Source organism: Amblyomma americanum, chromosome 10 (genome assembly GCF_052857255.1).
Source record: "Amblyomma americanum isolate KBUSLIRL-KWMA chromosome 10, ASM5285725v1, whole genome shotgun sequence".
NCBI classification, from domain to species: Eukaryota; Metazoa; Arthropoda; class Arachnida; order Ixodida; family Ixodidae; genus Amblyomma; species Amblyomma americanum.
Genome location: NC_135506.1, coordinates 104,432,758 through 104,454,354, shown reverse-complemented (window position 1 = coordinate 104,454,354; position 21,597 = coordinate 104,432,758). Strand labels below are relative to the sequence as shown.

General features: G+C 46.1%; 1 protein-coding gene and 1 long non-coding RNA gene across 2 annotated transcripts in view; both read left to right on the top strand.

Moving 5' to 3' along the window:
* Nucleotides 1-21,597, top strand: part of LOC144108595 (uncharacterized) — a 162,880-nt gene that overhangs the window by 74,267 nt on the left and 67,016 nt on the right. The window lies entirely within an intron of this gene.
* Nucleotides 6,934-7,614, top strand: LOC144106976 (uncharacterized). The gene is made up of 3 exons (XR_013309173.1): nt 6,934-7,153; nt 7,233-7,292; nt 7,502-7,614. It is a non-coding gene; the product is annotated as an uncharacterized LOC144106976 (long non-coding RNA).

Here is a 21,597-nt window from a genome sequence, read left to right as displayed (position 1 = left end):
TCAGATTATTTTTCGACGTTTCTTTCAACAAAGTATGATGGGCTTAGCATCGATCTCTGAGCACTGAGACAGTAAAAGGAATAAAGGATGCCCGCAATCGAACGCCGTTTGTAAGTTTTTCAAAAAAAAAGCGAACTGCTCTACAACGCCAGCCCCGTCATGATCCCAGCGCCTGTGCGCACGAGGAGCTGCTTTCCCGCACAGCTTGGAACAAAATGGCAGACCTTCGCGCAAATATTCTCCCTGCGGGAGCATATACGGGAACACTAAGCGGGACAAGGCATCAGCGCCAGACTGCCTGTGGCCGGATCGGTAAACGATACTAACATCGAATTCTTTAAGGCAGAGCGCTTATCGTCTAAGGCTTCCCGAGAGATCTTTCGGTGAGGCCAACTAGCACAGTGCATGGTGAATAGTGAAGACGGTGAAGGCGTGGCCATATAAGTATAGACAGAATTTCGTCAAAGCCCACACGATGGCGAGGCACCCCTTTTCCGTCGCGTTTGAAATTGAAAATGAAACTTGGTTTTGGGGGAAAGGAAATGGCGCAGTATCTGTCTCACATATCGGCGGACACCTGAACTGTGCCGTAAGGGAAGGGATGGAGGAGGAAGGGTAAGAAGACAGGAAGAAAGAGGTTTACAGGGGCTTCCGGAATGATTTCGACTGCCTGGAGATCTTTAATGTGCACTGATGCCGCACAACTCACGGACTCCTTCCTTAGCGTCTCGTCTCATTCGAAACGCGGCCGCCGCGGTGGGGTTCGAACCCGGGAAGAAGCGGGCGCGTTTGTGCAGTTCCGTCAGGGTGTAGTTAGACTCAGCTTTGGTGAGAGCGCGGCTGGTGTACGCAACGACGCATTCAGGAAGTCCGGGCATGCGCTGTGCAAAGACTGCACCGAGGCCGATTCCGTTTAAGTCGGTTTTTACCTCTGGAGGCGAATTGGGGACGTAATGTCGAGCGCCAAGCGGTGTAGTTAGAAGACGACGGAGCGTAGCAAAATCACCATCGCAGGCCGAGCCACACACAGGCAGATAAACGGGAAGATTCAGGAGTTTCGTAAGGGGTGCGACGATTGAGGCGAAATTGCTAAAGAAGCGGCGAAAAGATGATCATTCACCATCAATGCGGCGGAGCGCTTTCGTAGAGGCTGGTTTACGGAAGTCATACACCATGCTAAGTTTGTCAGAATTTGGCAGAATGCAGTCTTTGAAGACGAGATGGCCGAGGATTATCAACTTCCTGGACCCAAATTGACATATTTCTTGAAATTAAGTTGCAGCACTTGTGAGGCAGCTAAGTACCTGGCGAAAGCGCTCGTGGTGTGTCAGAAAATTGGGCGAAAACATTTAGCATCACTAAACATCATACAAATGTTCCACTTGAGGGCGCACGCGATGTTGTCCGTCATTCGCTCAAACGTGGCGTTAGCGTTGCAGAAGCCAAATGACATCACGGTGAATCCATAGAGGCTGTCGGGCATGACGAAAGCAGTTTTTGAGTGGTCGGACTCGGCCATCGGGATTTCCGAATAGCTGGAACACAGATACAGAGAGGAGAAGAACTCTGTGCCTTGGAAGAAGTCAACGGCGTCATCAGTACGAGGTAGCGGGTATACGTCCTTCCGCGTAATTTTATTCAGCCTACGACAGCCAACGCGAACTCGAATCGAGCCATCCTCCATTTTCAGTGTCACGTCAGGGGAGGACCAAGGACTAGCACATGGTTGAATAATGTCGCGTCGAAGCGTGTCGTCGACTTGCTCAGTGATGACTTGGCGCTCTGGGGGCGGCCCAAGGTTGGGGCGCTGGAGAAGAGTAGCATGGGTACAGGTGTCGATATGATGGATGCCAGTGATCGCACGGCTCAAGGAAGTTGTTTGATGATCAAAGGAAGAGCAGAACTGGTTGAGCAATGCAAAGAGCTGCGCGCGGTTAGCCGTGTCGATGTCGCGGTCACTGGAGCGGTCGAAGATGTCCAAGGACAGCGCGTGGCCCCGGAGCGGCGCTACGCAGAGTGAAGGCAGCGATGTAGCACCATGGGAAGCCACATTATCCTCCAAAGAAGATAAGAATTCCACTGGTTCAAAATTGCCGAGGTACTCTCCAAGAAGCGAGGCGAACGTAGAAGAGAAAGCGTTCGAGACGAGGATTTCGGTAGCACCATATTTAATGCCGACGACGGCGAAGGGAAGAGGGACGTTTCGGCTAAGGCAAAGACAGGGGAAGGCGAAAAGAGAAAGACAGGGGAAGGCGAAAAGAAAACGGTGGCGTCAGAAAGTGACGTGGCGCTCATAGGGACGAGCACAGCACTGTCAGGGAGAGTGTTGATGTCCTCGGCGACAGGAAGGTTGGCATTGAGGCAAAACACAGGCTCGTCGAATGGCGCATCGCACACCTTAGAGAAGACGACGTGGGAGGGATAAAAAAATCCCATCCACGGATAACTTCATGGGAGCTTGACCGGAGGAATGAAATTTCAACAGCGTCTAAAACACCTGAGATGAAGACTCGCGCTGTGAAAGCGGCAGAAGGAATTACGGGCTCGGCGCTAGCAGTACGAAGGGATAGGACCGAAGGTAGGGTACTAACTTTGCTGAGCGAACGGCACAATTTTTTGTTAACAGAAATTGACGCACCGGAGCAGGGGCAGGCGGCATGGTAATGGTAGGTAAGTAGCTCCGGGGTGTCGCAAAAGGGCTGGGCCGTAAGATGGCCGACATGGCGAGTCAAGGCACCCGGCCGGTTAAAACCAGGCAGTGCATCGGCAGCCTCTTGAGTGATGCTATGCCGAAGCTCAAAGGAAAGAACGTGGCTGAAGGGGTCGTGCCGGACAGTACTGAAAGCTGGCGGTCGACCTCATCCCGCACGAAGCCTTTAATGCGAAAGAGCAAGTCATTGCCTACGGCCAGGCCGGAGATGGACTCGACAGGCGCGGGAGAGCGACGAGCGCAAAGGCGTTTTCATGCGTAGCTCGTCGATGCTGTGATATACATTGTATGCCAAAGTGACGGTGGTGGGTCTTTGGCCAACAGCATATGGAAAGCATCGTCGTCTATCCGTTTCATCATATGTTTGATCTTCTCAGCCTCTGTCAAAGAGACGAGTCAAAATGTTTGCAAAGGTCAACCAGATTTTCAATGCAGCTGGTGAAACTTTCATCTGTATTCTGGGCGCGGATGCGCAAACCATGCTAAGCGCAGAACTTTCGCAAAGCAGGACGACATAAGACCTCCGTAATCGTGGTTTTAAAAACTGTCCAAATTGGAATGCCAGTCTCGTGATAGCGAAACCAGAGGTTCATGACATCGTTCGGGTAAAAGATCCCATTGTTCAGCTCTATGCGGTCGTTCCAGCTGTTATTTCGGCTTACCCGTTCGTACGAGGGCAGCCAGTCTTCCACGTCCTGCTCGCTGTGCCCGCTAAAAACAGCGGGGTCCCGCTGCCGAATGACACCGGTGCAAGTGACTGGCTGCGATGGGGCTGTTGACTACCCTGGGTCGTCATCATTGGGATCGTGTGGCTGCGGAGGTCCACGGTGACAGTGTCCAATCAAGTCGGACACCGCAACCCCCAACACTTGGAGAGTGGTTTATAGGGATGTGAGACGCTCAGGCAACGAATACTGCCACACGTAATTGAAAAAAGTGGGGCGAGAGGCGAATTTATAAAAAGAGCATTTCTTAGCATATGCCCCAGAAGGCCGCTTCCAGAGCTTCGTCCTCTTTGGCGCCGGCGCTTGGTCGTCATCTTCATTCCAATACAAAGCAAGGTACAAGCAAGAAGAAAAGCTATTTACATTTGAATGACTCGTAGGTTTACCTGACCAATCCAGCCCACGGTACTACCGAAATAGCTGGTTTTAAACCCTATGTCCCGCACTCGGTGGTAACAGTGACCAATTCGAAATCTTCACAAACACGCACCCGAATATTGTTGGGGAAAGGAAAATATCACCAATCAATGATTTGGAAAAGAAAACACAGTCATTCGTTGGGGAACGAAGATAACTCAACTCTGCCAACACTGTACAGGTATGTAAACTTTCCACCACCGAGATTTCTCAGAGAGAGAGAGCAAACCTTTATTAAGAAAAAAAGCAGCCACCGCCTGGAAGACGCTCAAGTAACGAGCTTTACATGTTTGGTTTACTAGATGAAGAAAGCGAAGAATAACGCGCCGCTCGTCACGAGACACGGAATGTAATACGCTTTGAAACGTGGTGGATTGCCACCATGTTACGCGTGCACGCACGCCGCCTAGCGGAACGATCGCCGCCCAACGCCATCTATATAGAGAATTTACGATGCACGTTTACCCATTGTCGAGTTGAACCTCCTCAAGATACGTCCCAAACAGAATTTGCTCGTTTGGGGGGTCAAGGTGGGCCTAGAATTCGGCTTGCGGTGCGATATGGTAACGTATCAAATCGTAATTGCTTGTATACAATGCTTACCTATTATTTAATGGCGGTTTTACTTCTTTACCATAACCCATAGGGCTTTATTTGTCTCACAAATTCGGTAGACACTGCCCCGGATGGGGGCCCGCTGTAATCGGAGTATATATAGCGGAACGAATGTATGCATGTACAGCGGTCCCGAAACGGGACACTTTTCCCACCTGTTTCAGGATATATTTTGGTGACAGGGGAAGGGATGAGAGGGCACAACCAACTTTTATGGCTGCTATCTTGGATTCGAAAAACCGAAACTCTGCCGCCATTTCGACCCTTGACGTCATACTCACATAGTTCTACCTCTTTCCACCATGTTGGACCGGGACCTCATCATTAGCGCTCCGCAAGTGGTTGTTTTTACAATGCTATTGTAGATGGCGCTACAAGTCTCAGTGCGATAAAGCCCCTTGATAATAGGCAAAAACCGCCATCTATTGAACTTTGCCGCAGCCGCGCGACCTCCTCGCTTTATCCTTGCCCCTTTCGTTCCCCTTCCCTGAGGGCCGGCTCTCCGCCCGATTTCCTGCGCGACGATTGGTCTCCCTGCCGTTGCCCTTGGAAACGCGTCGGTCCGGCTTTTTGCTTGTGTTTTTCTTTTTCCTTCTCGCCATTTTTCTCCTAGGCTCGGCGAGCGGATATTACGCGAATATTGCAACGTGCAAGCGCTATGCCGTGCTGTTGCGCGTACAACTGCAGCAAGCGGCCTGAAGATGGTTATGCGGTATTCATGATACCTCAAGGCAAGCCTGACGGCTTCCGCAAGAAGCAGTGGCTTCACAATATTGGCCGAAAGAACTTTATTCCTACAAAGAACAGCGTTGTTTGCGAGGTAAGGCGCCTTTCTCACTGCCCGTAATAACGCGTCACCTGACGCTGCTTTTTCTATTCTGCCTCTTTGCTCCTTAATATTTTTGCTGCGGCAACTTGTTCGCTCCATGAAAAAGAGGTTGTCCTCTGCACCATGCTGAATATTCTGTGGGGCTCCATCATTTCATACGTTGCCGACTTCTGTGCAGCCAGAAATACGGCACTATAGTCTGCTTTCTGCTGTCAGCGATATGTGGGAAGGTACAGTCTCCTGATTGCATTTGTCGCGATTTTGCTTGGATCCCTGTCCTTTACTAAATACCGAAATTGTGGCTCGCCGAGGAGCTAGTCTGTTCAGCTTGTACTAGTGTTCGTAGGTTACTTAGGAACAATTATTACTGGCCCTGAAAAACTCATTGGCAAGTAAACCCGCGGTGTTGCGGGTAATGAGTGCTAGCGAGTTCGCACTGCGTTTTTTTTTAATTCTTGAATGTGGCTTGCCATGCTTCCCCGCATGAGGGGGTTAACAGGTATGGCTTGGTATTATCAGGGATACGGCCAATTTGCAGGGGGTATTCACATGATCAAACACGCTTCACTTTGATCGTGACTACTAAACGTTGGCCAGGAACATTCGCTTTGAAAGCTGGAGCTCTAAAACCGCAATTCCGCGTTTTCTTTTTCTGCGGGAAACCTTTTCCCGTCGATGTAAAATCAGCTGCAATCATCGCGCCAATTTGCTGTATTTAGGAAACTCAAACAATCAATAATGATTGTGGTTATGGCGTAAAAATAGGGGAACATTTTGCGAGCAACAATTCTTATCATTGTAGCATATTAGTTATTTCAATGGTATGCAAGAAGATATTTTTTCATCTTGCCTGAGTGGTTAACTCGTCGCTCTATGTTCTAGCTAAATTTCACTGAAGACCAGTTTGAGCAACGAATATTACTCTAACTTGGGAAAAAAAAGAGGGGCCCAACGCAGTTCCGACAATTTTCCCTCACCGACCTGTCCCGAAGCAAAGGAAGCCTCCTCGACCGAGACATGAACCTCCCGCTGACAGCAGTAAGTTATTTTTGTGGCTTGCTGTTTTCCAATCTCCATTTATGAAAAAAAAGAAAGTATAAGAAATTAAAGTAAATGTTCAGATGACTCGTCAGATGTTATAATAGAGATAAGACTGACAATGCAGCTCAATGAAAATTGAGGTATATCAGTGGGTCACGTGACGGCATCAGATTATATAGTGATGGTTATGAATAGCGATAGCTAATCATGGTGACTGTTATGAATATTAATAGTAAATGATAGTAAGAGGCCCGGATAGCGATGTGATAGTGTTCGTTGCTGATAGTGACGGTTATGATAGATCACTTGACGGAATTACAGTAGATAGTGATAGATAGGGATAGCGATAGTTAATGATGTGGCAGTTATGCTCTTGCATTTCCGCACGTTGGAGACTTAAGTGCACCCTTTAATTTTTTTGTTGCGTTCAATGAAATTATTCTCTTTTGCATAGCGCATGAGGCCACCGCATGCTTGCCCCATCACTGCAGTACGTCGGCAATAGGGCCCGCCACTTCTCCTAGTGTACCTTGCTGTAAGCTGCTGTCTCCTTAAGCACACACGAAGTCAGTGAGTGGCCGCGTACTCATGCAGCTGTTTAATTTCTCCATCAGCACCATCTAAAGACTGCCGTGGCGAACCTGGTGCGAGCCACGAACCAGCTGTCATCAATGGTAAATTATACATTTTATTTATTTCGTTGTTGAATTTTTGACACTGTGATCTTTTACACAGCGGAGGAGGCCACCGCATGCTTGCCCCAGCGTTGCAGTGCGTCGACAATAGGGCCCACCACTTCTCCCAGTGCACCCTCCTGTAAGCTGCTGTCTCTTTAAGCACACACGAACTCAGTGAGTGGCCGCGTACTCATACAATTACTTAATTCCTCTTTCAGCACCATCTCAAGACTGCCGTGACGAACCTGTTCCTTGCCCCGAAGCGGTTTTGCCCAATGGTAAATGGCCCGTTTTATGTATTATGTTGCGGCAGCCAACGATACAGTGCTCTCTAACGCAGTTTCTGCTACCACCAGACCTTTCTTTCGTACTTAGTCACAAAAAGGGGGCTTTCCGCGTCTGTTTGTAAATTCGCACGCGATGTTTCTCGTTCTTCAGTGTACGCTTGAACTACACGTACATTACAGATACGAATTTTTTTTTTCAGCATCGCACCAGGCACTCTTGGAACGAATATAAGAATTGGAGCACAATCAAGAGGACACAAATAGGAAATTACGAGCTGCAAGAAAAATATACTTGAAGAGCGAGGCGAAAAAGGAACAGCTGAAGAAAAAGCTCAAACATCTTTTCAATGATGATCAGATTTCGTCATTGGAGCGGCTGTCAAATCAGGGATTGCGGTGGGAAGCTGACAGACTTGTGAAATCACTGAGGTTGCGGCTGGCATGTGGAACGCGGGGCTACAGTGTCCTAAGGGAATATGGTTACCCTTTGCCCTCAGAACGAACCCTGCAAAGGCACATCGAACATGCAAAGTTTCGACCCGGACTTCTTACTGATATTTTGGAACCCCTCAAGATCAAGATAAATAGTTACCATATGCCAAGCCAGTTATACTGTGAGCTCAATTGCCTAGTATCAGGTCGCTTTGCGTAGTTGATTTCAACGGTTTTACCTTTCTTTTCATTGTTACGAAACTAATATGCTGAACAGTTATACCTATATGTTTGGCTGCGTTTCTGCTTTTTTTTAGTGGTGTTTCCTGCGCGTCTTAAATCTGTATGTTTACTTAACACATTAATACTATCGCGAGCTTACTTTCAGTCATTCTTAACATCGATTTGCATTCTACAGGTGAATCTCATGAAGCCGGAGGAACGCCACGCCATTTTGATGATAGACGAGATGCAGATCACGTCGGGTCTCGTATATGATCATTCATGCTGGGAAGTTTTGGGCGCACCCACACTGTTTTTGTCCAATGGTTCGCTTCCTGATGACTGCTTAGCCACACACGCTTTGGTATTTATGCTGGGAGGTCTTTCCACCAGATGGAAGCAAACCATCGGATATCAACTAACCGGCAACTCTATCCATACTGCCAGCTTTAAAGCTCATTTAGTTGACCTAATTACCGCCTGCGAGTCCATCGGAATCAATATTCGTGTTGTTGTTTCTGACATGGGCACTGCGAATCAGGCACTTTGGAAGTTCTTTGGAATCACCGTAGGAAAGCACAGCAGGCCGCGAACCAGTTGCCCTCACCCCTGTGATCCACAGAGAAAGCTTTGGTTTATGGCTGACGTACCACACTTGTTGAAAAATCTAAGAAATCATTTGACAAAAGGCCAGCTCATTTACCTTCCCGACGAAATTGTGAAGAAAGACGATTTGCCGACAAACTGCGTGAACGTCGAGTTTATAAAGGCTCTAGTGAGGCATGACGAAAAGGATGACATCAAGCTCGCGCCGCACTTGAACGCGTCTGTTCTTGACCCGAATCATTATGATAAAATGAAAGTAGGCCCGGCTTTTTCTCTTTTTCTTAACGACACGGCTTCTGGTTTGCGTCTGCTTGAGGAAAAGACAAAAATTCCCAGAAATGTGCGTACTACCGCGTGGTTCATAGAAACAATATTTAGGTGGTTTCGCCTGATGACCTCACGAACGACAAACCTCGCTTTCAGCCATGCGGTTGAGGAGGCTTATCATGACAGTGTAGCATTTTTGCATGCGACAGCCGAAATGTTCTCTAAAATTGTTATTGGCAACCAAAACAAAGCGGTTTGGAAGCCTGTACAAACAGGCATCATTTTAGCCACAAGAACATCTCTGGAAGTCCAAGATGTTCTTCTCAGCAAATACATCTTTCAGTACGTCTTCCTAAGCAGATTAAGCCAAGATGGTCTCGAAAATGTGTTTTCCACTCTGCGTGCGACAAATGTTGTCCCGCGACTGTATGAATTTAAATGCAGCTTGAGGAGCGCAACTATAGCGCAATTCCTCAAGCCCAGCAAGCATGGTAGCGGTTCTGCTGAAGAGGAGGGCTATTTGTTGATGAATTTGCGGGACACAAGTGAGGCAAAAATCACGACAAGCAACATTCAAGCCCCAGAAGACCTTGTAGATTTAAGTCCTGAAGTAGAGGAATCGATTGCCTACCTTGCGGGTTACGTTGTCTCCAGGCTCACAAAGCGGATACAGTGTGAATATTGTCATAATTCACTGGTTGACAATGGCATACCTTCAAAGTTGATAGAATTCAAAAATTTTTCTGAGCACCGTCAGTCTCTGACTACTCCGTCTCAAGGCGTGATTGAGGTCATCAAAGTTGCTGAAAACTTCTTCCGCAACAATAAAGTGTAAATGTGGCCGAGGTGCAGCAAAGCATTACTCGAAACATTTCAGGGCAAACATGCTTTCCTTCTTGTCACAACGTGATTCCTAATATTGTGCAGATATTCTGCAATCTGCGAATGCAGATTCTTGTGAAAACTGAAGCGTCAAAAAGATTTTCTGTGGCTGAAAGTGCGAGATGCACCAGCAAGAGTATTGGCATGCGTGCCGCAGTGTCAACCATCAGGTGAGGTGGCAGTAAGCAGTTGCGCAAGACGTAAATGGGGTGCAACTGCATCTGTAAAGTTTTGTACGTAACCTGAGCCTTAGGAGAGGGCGTGAAAGTCAAACGCCATAGTCGCTACCCACTGATATTGGTTAAGGCAGACTTTTGCGTGGTGTATGAAGCCAAGGTTACCAATAATCACGGCAGATATACTGCTATTTTCTAAGTATCACTTGCGCGTTTTATCTGCTACAGTCAGATAGAGCTCAAGAAAGAAACCAGAAGAAGACCCTTCGGCAAATGACATCGACCAATCACAATGGCGGCGCGGTTAATCCTATTTCACACAGAAACCTACCAGCCACATGCGATGTCACGTTAGGGGATTAACCACGACGTGATAACAAATGGTTGACGCCGTTGGTTGGAAGGCATCCTTCGAGGGTTGTTTGCTGCTTCGTTTTTAGGTTATTTTGCAAGCGAGGCCAGAACGCAACGAATCACCAAAGCATCCGTGCATTGCATCTTCTCTGCAAATAGCGTCTGGACTAAAAACGTGCTAGTTCTGGCTCCTGCAGCGTCGCCTTTGTAAAAACAATTCCGCAGTTTTTAACAGACAAGCTTTTAGCGTAAGATCCCATTGTTCGTCAACTTTCAGTTGCATGAAATTGCTGTATACATGTACAAAGTGATGTGATTTGAGCTATGACATACACCACTGTTTTATTTAAATGAGCATGTTTTTTTCTCAACTGTCATCAATACTGCATAGCACATTTCTGTACTAGAGTAGATGCTGAATATTATGTGATACTCCCGTCTGTTACGTGTATCTTGTCAATCGACGTTCTTGTGCATGCGCGAAAATAAATCTTCCTGCTGACCATGCTCTTATTTTCTTTAATGATACATTTTTTGTGATGCCTAATCGAAATACCAGCTTTATATCCCCTACTACATACTGGAACGAAATTTCGGCGTTAAGTATAATATTACATTATCGAGAGGCGTTTATCTTGCCCATAGATATACAATGCATTCTCTCATAGGTATATTCTTGAGCATCCTTGACACTAGCTCCTAATAATTTTCGATGAATTGCGGTCGATTAATGGTTGTCCGCGTTCCTTGAGCGCATTGAAAGTGCGCAACTGTTTTATTCAGTGAACAGACTAGAGTGAAAAAACCACTTTCACACTGATGAGACAAACATATGGACGGAAGATGCACTTATGACTCATTTATTGTAAGCGGGTGCACGCTAAATAAGACCTTCTGCACGCAAGTATGCACAAGAAAAGAGAAACATTTTGAAGCAGTTCATGTTAAACCTAGTTAGTGTTTTATCTATGTAGTGAAGTTTATATTTAAGTTTGGCTAGCTAGCATATTGCGTTTACACTTGCCCTTAGTTTTCCATCTATAGTGGAAAGTTTGTATTTAACTGCATTTAAATTATTATCACTAATTAATTCGGGTCTATAACTTGTGCAGCTCATTTGCATTCAACCTAAGCTTTCGAAAGGTATATGACTCGATGCTATAATGCCAAGGGTAGTTTTGATTGCACATAACTAAGTAACGCTAATTAATGGGGATCGCTAACTGATTCAGAACATTTGCATTCATTTTAAGCTTTTCAACGGTATATGACTTGATCGTATAGCTTAAAGTTTGGTTTTTAAATAAGTAACTAATTAACGCAGATTAATGCGGATCGCTAACCAGCACAGTGCCACTACACTTGGCCTAAGGTTTCCAACGATATATGACTCGATGCTGCAGCGGAAATTTGGGTTTTAATTGTAATTTACTAAATATCAAATAATTTGGCTTGGTAATTGGTCAAAATAAGTGTATAATTAACCAATTATACAAACTAACGGTTGATCACGTGAAATATACTATGCTTAGACAGATAGCTTGGCAGTAGCGAAATAGACCATGTCCCGCTCTGACCTCTGATCTTGAAGTTCAAAACACCAGCCTGGGTCGTTTACCGAAGTTTTACCGCGGTAACAGAGTTCACGCAGTAAAAAAACAAACACAGACAAAGTCAGAGGCAGTACTAGATCAGGTGCACAAAGTAAAACACCTTATCATGTTACTTAAAAAGCGTCTGCAGTGCCGAACTCGCCTGAAAGCTTTGTTTACATCAGTATTCCCCATTCAAACAGTTCTAAGAAGAAACCGATCTCTTCATGAACGTTACTTTGGGCATTCTGAATGCTTTTCTCGCAATTGTTCAAATATTTTGCGCACTCCTGGAGAGTGGACCTGGCCCAAAAACACGCGCTTCACCCACTGCTGCTGCCGACCGGCGAGCGCCAAGGAGAAAAAGCGTGTCGTGCGCAGAGCTCGCAGTCGCCACGCGAGGAGAATAGAGGAGGAAAGCCGGGCGCGGAGGAGAGTGTCGCTACTTTCTTATTATCAAGGGGCTTTACGGTGCGAGATGCGCTGTTTTCTAGTGGCAGCCACAGATGGCGCTTTGATCTCAAGGAGGTAGGAGACGTCACGAAATCTCGAAACGTTATGGGTAGTTGCTGCCACAGATGGCGCTGTGACCAGGGATGTAGCAGAATGGAAATGTACAGCGCAAATACAGAGAAGGACACAAGAAAGAATGACATGAAACACACGAGCGCTGAGTTGCAACAGGTTTATTTCGAAATTCAGACCAGTATTTATAGCAAAACAAGGCAATCATCACGCATGCGCAGTAGGAGTCAAATGTTGTCTCAAATATAACAGCTCTTTGTTAGAGCAATAGATGACTTGGCCACGCAGGACTCACCCAACCGGTCTATCAATTCAGCCTCTACTATCTCTCGAGTTAGTTGGCGATTCTGATGAAAATTTTGTGTGTCGGCCTGTGTACAAAGATTGTTCTGTGATTGCCAAACACGTTGCCAACTAACTCGAGAGATAGTAGAGGCTGAATTGATAGACCGGTTGGGTGAGTCTGCGTGGCCAAGTCTTCTATTGCTCTAACAAAGAGCTCTTATATTTGAGACAACATTTGACTGCTACTGCGCATTCGTGATGATTGCCTGGTTTTGCTATAAACACTGGTCCGAATTTCGAAAGAAACCGGTTGCAAGTCAGCGCTCGTGTGTTCCATGTCATTCTTTCTTGTGTCCTTGTCTGTATTTGCGCTGTACATTTCCATTATGAATCACCAACATGCCCAGTCTGCCACCTTAGTGATGTAGCAGACCCCACGAAACCTCGAAACGTGATTAGTAAGAGCTAACACTCTTAAAAGAGAGGATGAACCGGCGCAATCGGTGAATGCGTACATCTAGGTATGCGTCCCTTGTCCTGGATGCCGCGAGATCCCACCGCCTCGAGAGCCCTGGGTGGGAGGTCAGCTTGTGCCGTCGCACTCCAGCACTCGAGGAGGAAGGTCTCTCAAGTCTCTTTAGTGGGGGTGGGGTGGGGAGAGAGGTGGGGAGTGTGTTGACAGGTCCACACCATGTGCTATTGAGAAGAGAGCTCGTCACAGTGCGGGCACAAAGGATTCACTTTCGGGTCATAGCGAGACGCCATGGCGGGACACCAGTAGGCGTTCGTTTTTAGCTGTCGCAGAATGCGTTCATTTGCCTTCGACAGCCTCTTTGCCGGTGGAGGGAGCTGGCGATGCCTGTCTTTGTAATAGTCGACGATTTCTCGAAATTGCAGAAGCGGTAGGCTACGCTCATCGCTTGGGGAGGACGCGGAAGTAGGTGCCCGGAAGATAAGTGCTCGGGCAGCCGCATTCGCAGCTTGGTTACCACGGAGTCCCTGGTGGGCCGGCGCCCATACGATTTGTCTAGGCGTGGGTTCGGAGTCTTTAACGGCGTTGTACAGTATGTCATAGGCTAGAGGACATACCTCGCCCTTGACATAGCTCTCGCAAGCGGAACGCGAGTCTGAGATCTCAACCTTGTATTGGGGGTCTGCGACCCACCGAGAGGGCGATAGCGACTTCTGCCCGGTGGGCATTGTCAACGCGGAATCAGAGGCCATTGGTTTGCAAGTTCTAGTGGACTGCGGCTGCCATGTGGGGGCCCGATGGAGTCGGACCTGCGACGTCAACGTAGAACACTCCGAGTTTGGAACCATGTAGTGCATCCAGCGCCCAAGCACGCGCTGTCCTGTATCGAGTCATGTTGTGTGGCACGGGTTCGACCCTTCCCTTTCACGAGCTTCAAGAACACTCACTTTCCCACGGGGGCGGGTTGTTTCAACCTCTGGTAAACCCAAGTTCGAGGAAAGGCAATCTTCAAGGCAACTATTTGGCGCCGTGCCACAGGAACTGTCATCATGCAAGGTAGACGGACGGACACAAACCCGTGCAAAGTGCGTCTTTCGCGTGTCCTTTCTTTGTGCATGTGAGCTGAGGTTGACTCGTGGTAACAAGTGGTAATTCTTCATGTCTGTAGCCAGCGGGGCAATGTCTTGTTGGCCGTGCCTCAAGCTGTCAACGAGCGCGGCTAATGGCATCCTATGTTTTTAGCTGCGGCACCGCAGATTGGGACAAAAGCCACGTGACGAGGATTTTGATGGCTGGCCGTCGCTCGTGTGGGAAAGTCTAAGCAGCCAGCCACTTTTTCTGCATACATACACCTTAGGACAGAATGCAACAGGAATTTGAGTCGTACTAGAACACCGCATGGGTTATTACATGTATTGTATTGTCCTGAAATCCTTTGCTCGGGACTCTAGTACAAAGAATGTACTCCATTCCAGTGATCCTATGTTCTAAAGAATTTTCCAGACCGCATTTGGTGTATAGATGGCATGCGATAAATTAGGCCGAAAATAGGTCCTTACTTATATAGTCCGCACATGCTGTGCAGTCCGCAGTGACGAATATTGGCTGAAAATAAGGTTGTTTATATTCTGCCCAAGAAGTATACAATCGGCACCAGTCCTTTAGTCCAGTCTTTCAGTGCTGGCCTTCCTGTTCTTTTTGACCCACCCTCTTTCCCAGTAGAACACAAAGATGATTCCTTTCCACAAATGTTGCGCATCATGACGCACCCACGTTTTACAGCAGCATATTTCCTTCAGAAGAAATAGCACGAAGAACCAGTCGTATTTATACAGTCGATAACCTGACCTCCGCTTCTCGCGCCTTTCCTGCCCACGTTGCCGGGTATTCTACATGAATTGGACTAGCTGGTGTTCTCCGCCATCATGCTTTCTGTCACGGAGGATTTCCCTCCGGCGTTGCAGGGAAGCAGCCCGCCTCCGTGCACATTTTTCGTCCACATTAAAAGTCATTCGCCGCTGCTTGTTTCGACTTCATTCATTGCGCATGGTCTACTAACACAGCATCAATACAGCTGTAAAGGCTGGTCGTTTTTTGGAGCCGTAGCAACGGTTTTTCAAGAAAGACTGCGCCACACCTGGCGTTTCGCACCAGGGATATATGCGTACATTTATAAATCCAAGCAGTGAACAACAGCCATAGATAGCAGCATTCGCTTGCATATCCAGTGTATTTTAAAATAGGAACTGATTTCAATCTGATGTGCACCGCCAGGCCACGCATGTTTTTTACGTTGTCAGCTACGCTAGGCTTCAGCTTCACGAATCATTCTAAAAATAAATCAAGGACGATCCACACCGACAGATAGTCCACGGACTACAGTTAGGAAAACCAGGTAATTTAGGCGTCCACCACAGCAAACGACGTCACCACTAGAGGTATGCGCACTGTCGTGTTAACACGTGTCCATAAGGTACCAAGTGTCCATGCTCGTGTTTGTGCCCCTCGTTATGTAAGAATCCCATTGTATGATAATGAACGCACTTCGTTCCCTTCCTTCCGACCATTCACATGGTGTCAGAAGTTTGGCGACGACATGTTTTGCAAGCCGTGTTCACCGCTGTTCTTCCCCGCCTCCTCTGCAAGCTTAGTACACTTCAGGGAAAGAAGTGTAGGGCCTACGATTCTTCCACAGCCAAGCCCACTGGAAAGTACGGGTGACGCTTACAAAATTTGGATCATCTTGCTTGGTTTATAGTTTAAGCTTATGGGCGTTGAACGTCCCAAAACGACATACGTCGCCAGTATTCACTCCAGCAGCTCGAGAGCATACGGCACGGAACTAACGAAGACGGTAGTATGGCTAAACTACCCTGCTACTCGAGCACAGAATGTACGGAAACCGAAACCTAAGTGCCGCATGTCCGGCGTCCATATTGGTGCTATTGTGAAACACGTTGAGGAAGGCCAGCTACTCAGAACCAACAAAATGGTCATTCCTCCTGTCAAGCGACCGGGCATTCTGCGTTTGCTGCACATCGCGCATGGAGGAGAAGAAAAAATGAAGATGAAAACCAGAAGAACCAGATGAGATGTTATGGCTCATCACGAAAGCAGACATCTCACCTCTAGCCAAGTCTTGTGCAGCTTGAGAAAAATACGAGCGCAGCAACACTAGACTGCCTATGCTGAGCCACGGGATATACGGCCTGCCACTGAAAGTCGTCGGACTTTATATTTTCCAGCACGATGCTCAGCCCTACCTACTTTTTTTACTTTATTGCCAAGCAGGGTAAATTTAAGTTTGACAGGAAGGTCCACAAAAGCTTTCATGACATTCGCTGCTCTTTCTGGCAGCTTACGGCCCCGCAGCTTGCCGAGCTTCCGTCGCTTAAAGCACCAAGCAACTTAATTGCGGAGAGCAATTTGAAATCGCAAAAGTATAATCTGTTCTGCGAGGAAACAAACTGTGGATTTTGATGCTTGGATTCGGAATCTTAGAGGGCGAGAGGGAAATCGGACAAGCTTGAAGAAGCAGGGCGATATGACGGCACTTCCTTTCAATTTCAACTTATTTTTATGGTGCGAAAACAATGTTTACAATCACTATAGTGTATAATCATGCGTGATCACAGAAGCGTAGTCTACGTGGGTGAAACTAGAAAGGATCCATAAACGCTGCGAAATTCATACGCGATTCGAGTGCTCCATTTTTTAGATTAATACGTGGAAAACAAAATAACAATGTACAACGTGAAGAATGGGAGTGGGCTAAAACCTTTCGGTGGCAATAGTGAAAAGTTGCTGGAAGTAAAACGCAGTTTCTTTCCTGTTAGCGGCATGAGAATACTACACGCATCGCACTTTGTGGCATTCATAAACTCTGTTAGAAGTTTTACTTCGACTATGCGAACATTGCACAAAATCTTTACTGAAGGCATGCCCTGCTCTGGTGATGGAATTTAAATAAAATCTGTCGAAGACGTACAGCCTCTTAGCGAAAACTAATACGTTTGGAATATTCTTCGGGATATTTATACAGTATTTAAAACATATTTTGTATTTATGAATGCATTAAAATATGCCGGAAATAGTATCCTGAACTCTTATGCTTGGTATTCGAAATATCTTTCTAAATTTTCTAAGAATATGTCTAATAAATCATGCTCCGAGCATGTTTCAAATGCATGAAAAAACATGAATGCGGTTTTAGCATCTTGTCAGTATATTAAAAGTGTACTTTCGTAAATATCAAATTAATTATTCCGAATTATACTTCAGTTAAAGCATGTTGCGAGCACATTTCAAACACGCGAAAAATATGTATGCGGATTTAGCATCTTGTCAATATGTTAGAAGTGTACTTTCGTAAATATCAAATTCAGTCGTCCGAAGTATGCGTCACTTAAAGCATGTTTCGAGCACGTTTCAAACACGTGAAAATATGAATGCGATTTTAGCATCTTTTCAAGGTATTAAATGTGTACTTTCGTATGCATGAAATTAATTCTTTCGAAGTAAACGTCCCTTTAAGCATGTTTCGAGTACGTTTCAAACACGTGAATATATATGTATGCGGTTTTAGCAACTTGTCAATGTATTGAAAGTGTACTTTAGTAAATATGAAATCAATTCTTCAGGATTATACTCCAATGTTAACAAACGGGCAGTCCTTTTAATCATATCTGAAGCTTTATGCATTTATGAATGCATTAAAAATAAGCCGGAAATAGTATCCTGAAATTTTATGCTTGGTATTCAATATATATTTTCAAATTTTTCAAAAATTCGTCCTATAAAGCATGCTTCGAGCATGTTTCAAATGCCTGAAAAAACATGAATGCAGTTTTCGCATCTTGTCAGAATATTAAATGTGTACTTTCGTAAATATCAAATTAATTATTCCGTATTACACGTCAGCTAAGGCATGTTTCGAGCACGTTTAAAACACGTGAAAAAATATGTATGCGGTTTTAGCATCTTGTCAATATATTAAAAGTGTACTTTCTTAAATATCAAATTAATTCGTCCAAAGTATGCGTCACTTAAAGCATGTTTCGAGCATGTTTCAATCACGTGAAAATATATGTATGCGGTTTTAGCAACTTGTCAATGTATTAGAAGTGTGCTTCAGTAAATATGAAATCAAATCTTCTGAATTATACTCCAGTGTTAACAAAAGGGTAGTCGTTCTAATCATATCTGAAGCACACTTTTTGCTGCCGTAGAACAATCTAGTACTCGAAATCGCGTTTCGGGCAACGACCTTGGCATTTTGGCAATGTATTAAAAGTGTACTTTCGCAAATACGACACTAATTCTTTCAAGGTATACTTCAATTATAACGAATTAACTGTCCCCGTAAACGCACCTGTAGCACACTTCGAGCTACCGTTGAACAGTTGGCATGTTGACATGTTGGCAATGCATTTAAAGCGTACTTTCGTAAATATGAAATCATTTCGTGCATAGTATACTGCAGTTCTAGCAAATGGGTAGTCCGCGTCAGCATATTTGCAGCAAACTTTCAACCTGTCGTGGAACAGCCTAGTGCTCGAAATCACGTTTCCGGGGAAACTTAAAACTCACTTTTCTGTCGTCCATTTCTTTATGTCAACTTCTAGCAGAAAGGTAATCACCACTTATTTAACTTACGTGCGGGCAGTTTGTTAGCATTATACAGGCAATGACGCCATGTGCACCTCCGGGACCGAACATGCCATCGAAAGGGACCGACTGGCAGGACCGACCGGATCCCACAGACGCCCATGTATTTGTTTGTTGAAAGGTCGACTCCGGACCGATGCCTGATGCAGGTTACGACTAACAACTCGGTTCTAGATAGACCGCAGATTCGAACACGACCACTACGACGCTAGTGCGACAGTTTGGGAGCCCACAGTCTTTGCGCAAAAATCGCCTCACCGGGCAAGATAATGTGTCTCCTCTCGGGGGGGTATATATAAGCAAAGCCAAGCATTGCACTTCTCTGAGGAGTCCCTGTTTTCTGATGTCACTTTCCGTCGGCGGTTCCTTGTGTAGCGACATCATTCCCGTTCCGGCCCCGTCACATGACCTTGTATTCTCAAAGACTTCTTGATGGCGTTTTGTCTGGAATTGTCTGTCTCCAGACGCCTTATAGCCAGTTCAGTCGTTACTTCTGATGTTGAGAACATTGATGAAGATTATCGGGTGAATCTGTTAAGCCGACCGATGTTCTTTGGGGCAACATTTAAAGAAATCATACGCAAAGTTAACGTTTTTAATGTATCAATTGTATATTTTACTGAATTACAATATAATGTGATGTATTGTATATTTTAATATATTTGAATGTATTTAATGCACTTTTAGTTTATTTTTCATGTATAATAAATATACTGAGCGGACAGAAAATGTACTCTTGATGCATTTCTAAGAATGTTCACAATATTTTTCTAACCACACTTAAGGTGTCTTCGACTGGTCGCTTTAGACCGCTCTAGAGCGCTCTGAGAGGCGACCGCACATTCGGCTGGTCGAAACCGGCCGCTCTGACTACATTCGGCTGGTTCTTTCCGAGCGCTCGCCTCCAGCTCAGAGCGCTCCGACGCGCTCCGAGAAAAAAGTCGGAGCGGCTCCGAGATGAGTCCACGTGACAGAGCCACTTCCGCCATTTCGCGAAAGCGGTGCGTGGCCTCGGCTTCCCCTACGCGTAGGCAGAAGAAAGTGTAGGCTTTTGACGCAGTCACGCTTGCTGCGTTGTGTTTTGCGGGTGCCGCGCTGTGTGAGGCGAAATGTTCAAGAAACGCCGGATAAGCATATACACTGGCAACGCGGTCTGTGTTGCTGTCGCATGATAACAGTGATTCCAGCAGCAGCTCAGACAAGGACAACAGTGCTATCCACAAGGCGATGTTCGAAAAATGAGCGTCCAGTGGGACGGAAACTGGGGTAGCGATCGATACAGGCTAAGCGGTGACCGCGATGCAAACAGTGTGCGACCACGTGCGGCTAAAGGTATTCAAGGTACCCTATGTGCGGCTACTGTTGACATCAGCAGCGGTGCCGCGTAGTGGTTCCGGAAGTTAGGTCCTCTTTCTGCCTCCGGCGCTCCCGCTCTAAAAACTCGCTGACCATTCGGCTTGACTAGTCTCGCTATGCGCTCCGAGCAAGAGCGGCTCCCACTCTGGCCGATACTAACCGGATCGCGGGAGCGACCAGTCGAAGGCACCATTAGAAATCATTCTTATGGCAATTTAAGCATATGGACAAAAATGCGAAATAGATATGAAATTAATAAATTCGTTCGAAATGCATTTTTAGCATGGTCTTTTTTCGCTAAGGGGCAAAAACTATATGCGACGTCCCCTGACACGCACAGTATTATGGGTATTCTGGCACTAAAGTCATGAATTAGGAAAGGAGTAAAATTTAAGCGGGCACAAAAGCTCAGCCCCGCCGCGGTGGCTCAGTGGTGAGGGCGCTCGACTACTGATCCGGAGTTCCCGGGTTCGAATCCGACCGCGGCGGCTGCGTTTTTATGGAGGAAAAACGCTAAGGCGCCCGTGTGTTGTGCGATGTCAGTGCACGTTAAAGATCCCCAGGTGGTCGAAATTATTCCGGAGCCCTCCACTACGGCACCTATTCCTTTCTTTCACTCCCTCCTTTATCTCTTCCCTTACGGCGCGGTTCAGGTGTCCAAAGATATATGAGACAGATACTGCGCCATTTCCTTTCCCCCAAAACCAATTATTATTATTAAAAGCTCATGTCAGCTGAATCCTATTGAATGCGAAATATAATATCCGAGGAAAAATTCTTTGCATATGCAAAGTCGACTGTGCAATATAGGGGTGGTTAATATAACTCTATAAAACCTCTGTCACTTACCCAATTCCGCTTACCCAGTTGCGCACGGCTATTCCATGGTGGCTGGGAGGAAACACATTAGTATTGGATATCCCTGAGTATTAAAACTTTACATGCACCTGGAATCACAGGTTTGGGTGCCTGCTAGTGTCTCGGGCTATTCCTTTTCCCAACGGGCGAACATCACAGTGACGACTTATTGCAGAAGAGACAGAAGCTGCAACAAGCGATTAATACGCAATACAGAGGGAAAATGTACACGCCGGAGCTGCAAACAGTAAGTGAATAAGAATATCTGAGAATGAGGGAAGGTAATCGTATAAAAGGTGAACTGCCAACAAAGACAATATGAATAATAAAAAAGAATGAATAAGAATCAATGTTGGAGTAATATATTCGTTTAGTATCTATAAACACCATATATGTGGAACTGAGGACATATTTATAGACATAACAAAAAGGTCGTGATCAAAGAAGCGAAGGCAAAGCGAAAGATAGACGGAGAGAGCCTGGGAAAAAAGTTATAGGGTTTTGGCGTAGTTAAACACAGTAGCACGTGCGAGAGCACCTGAGGAAACACAGCCTCAAAGGCAAACACATGCAAGACCTTATTGGAGGCCGCGTACGGATAA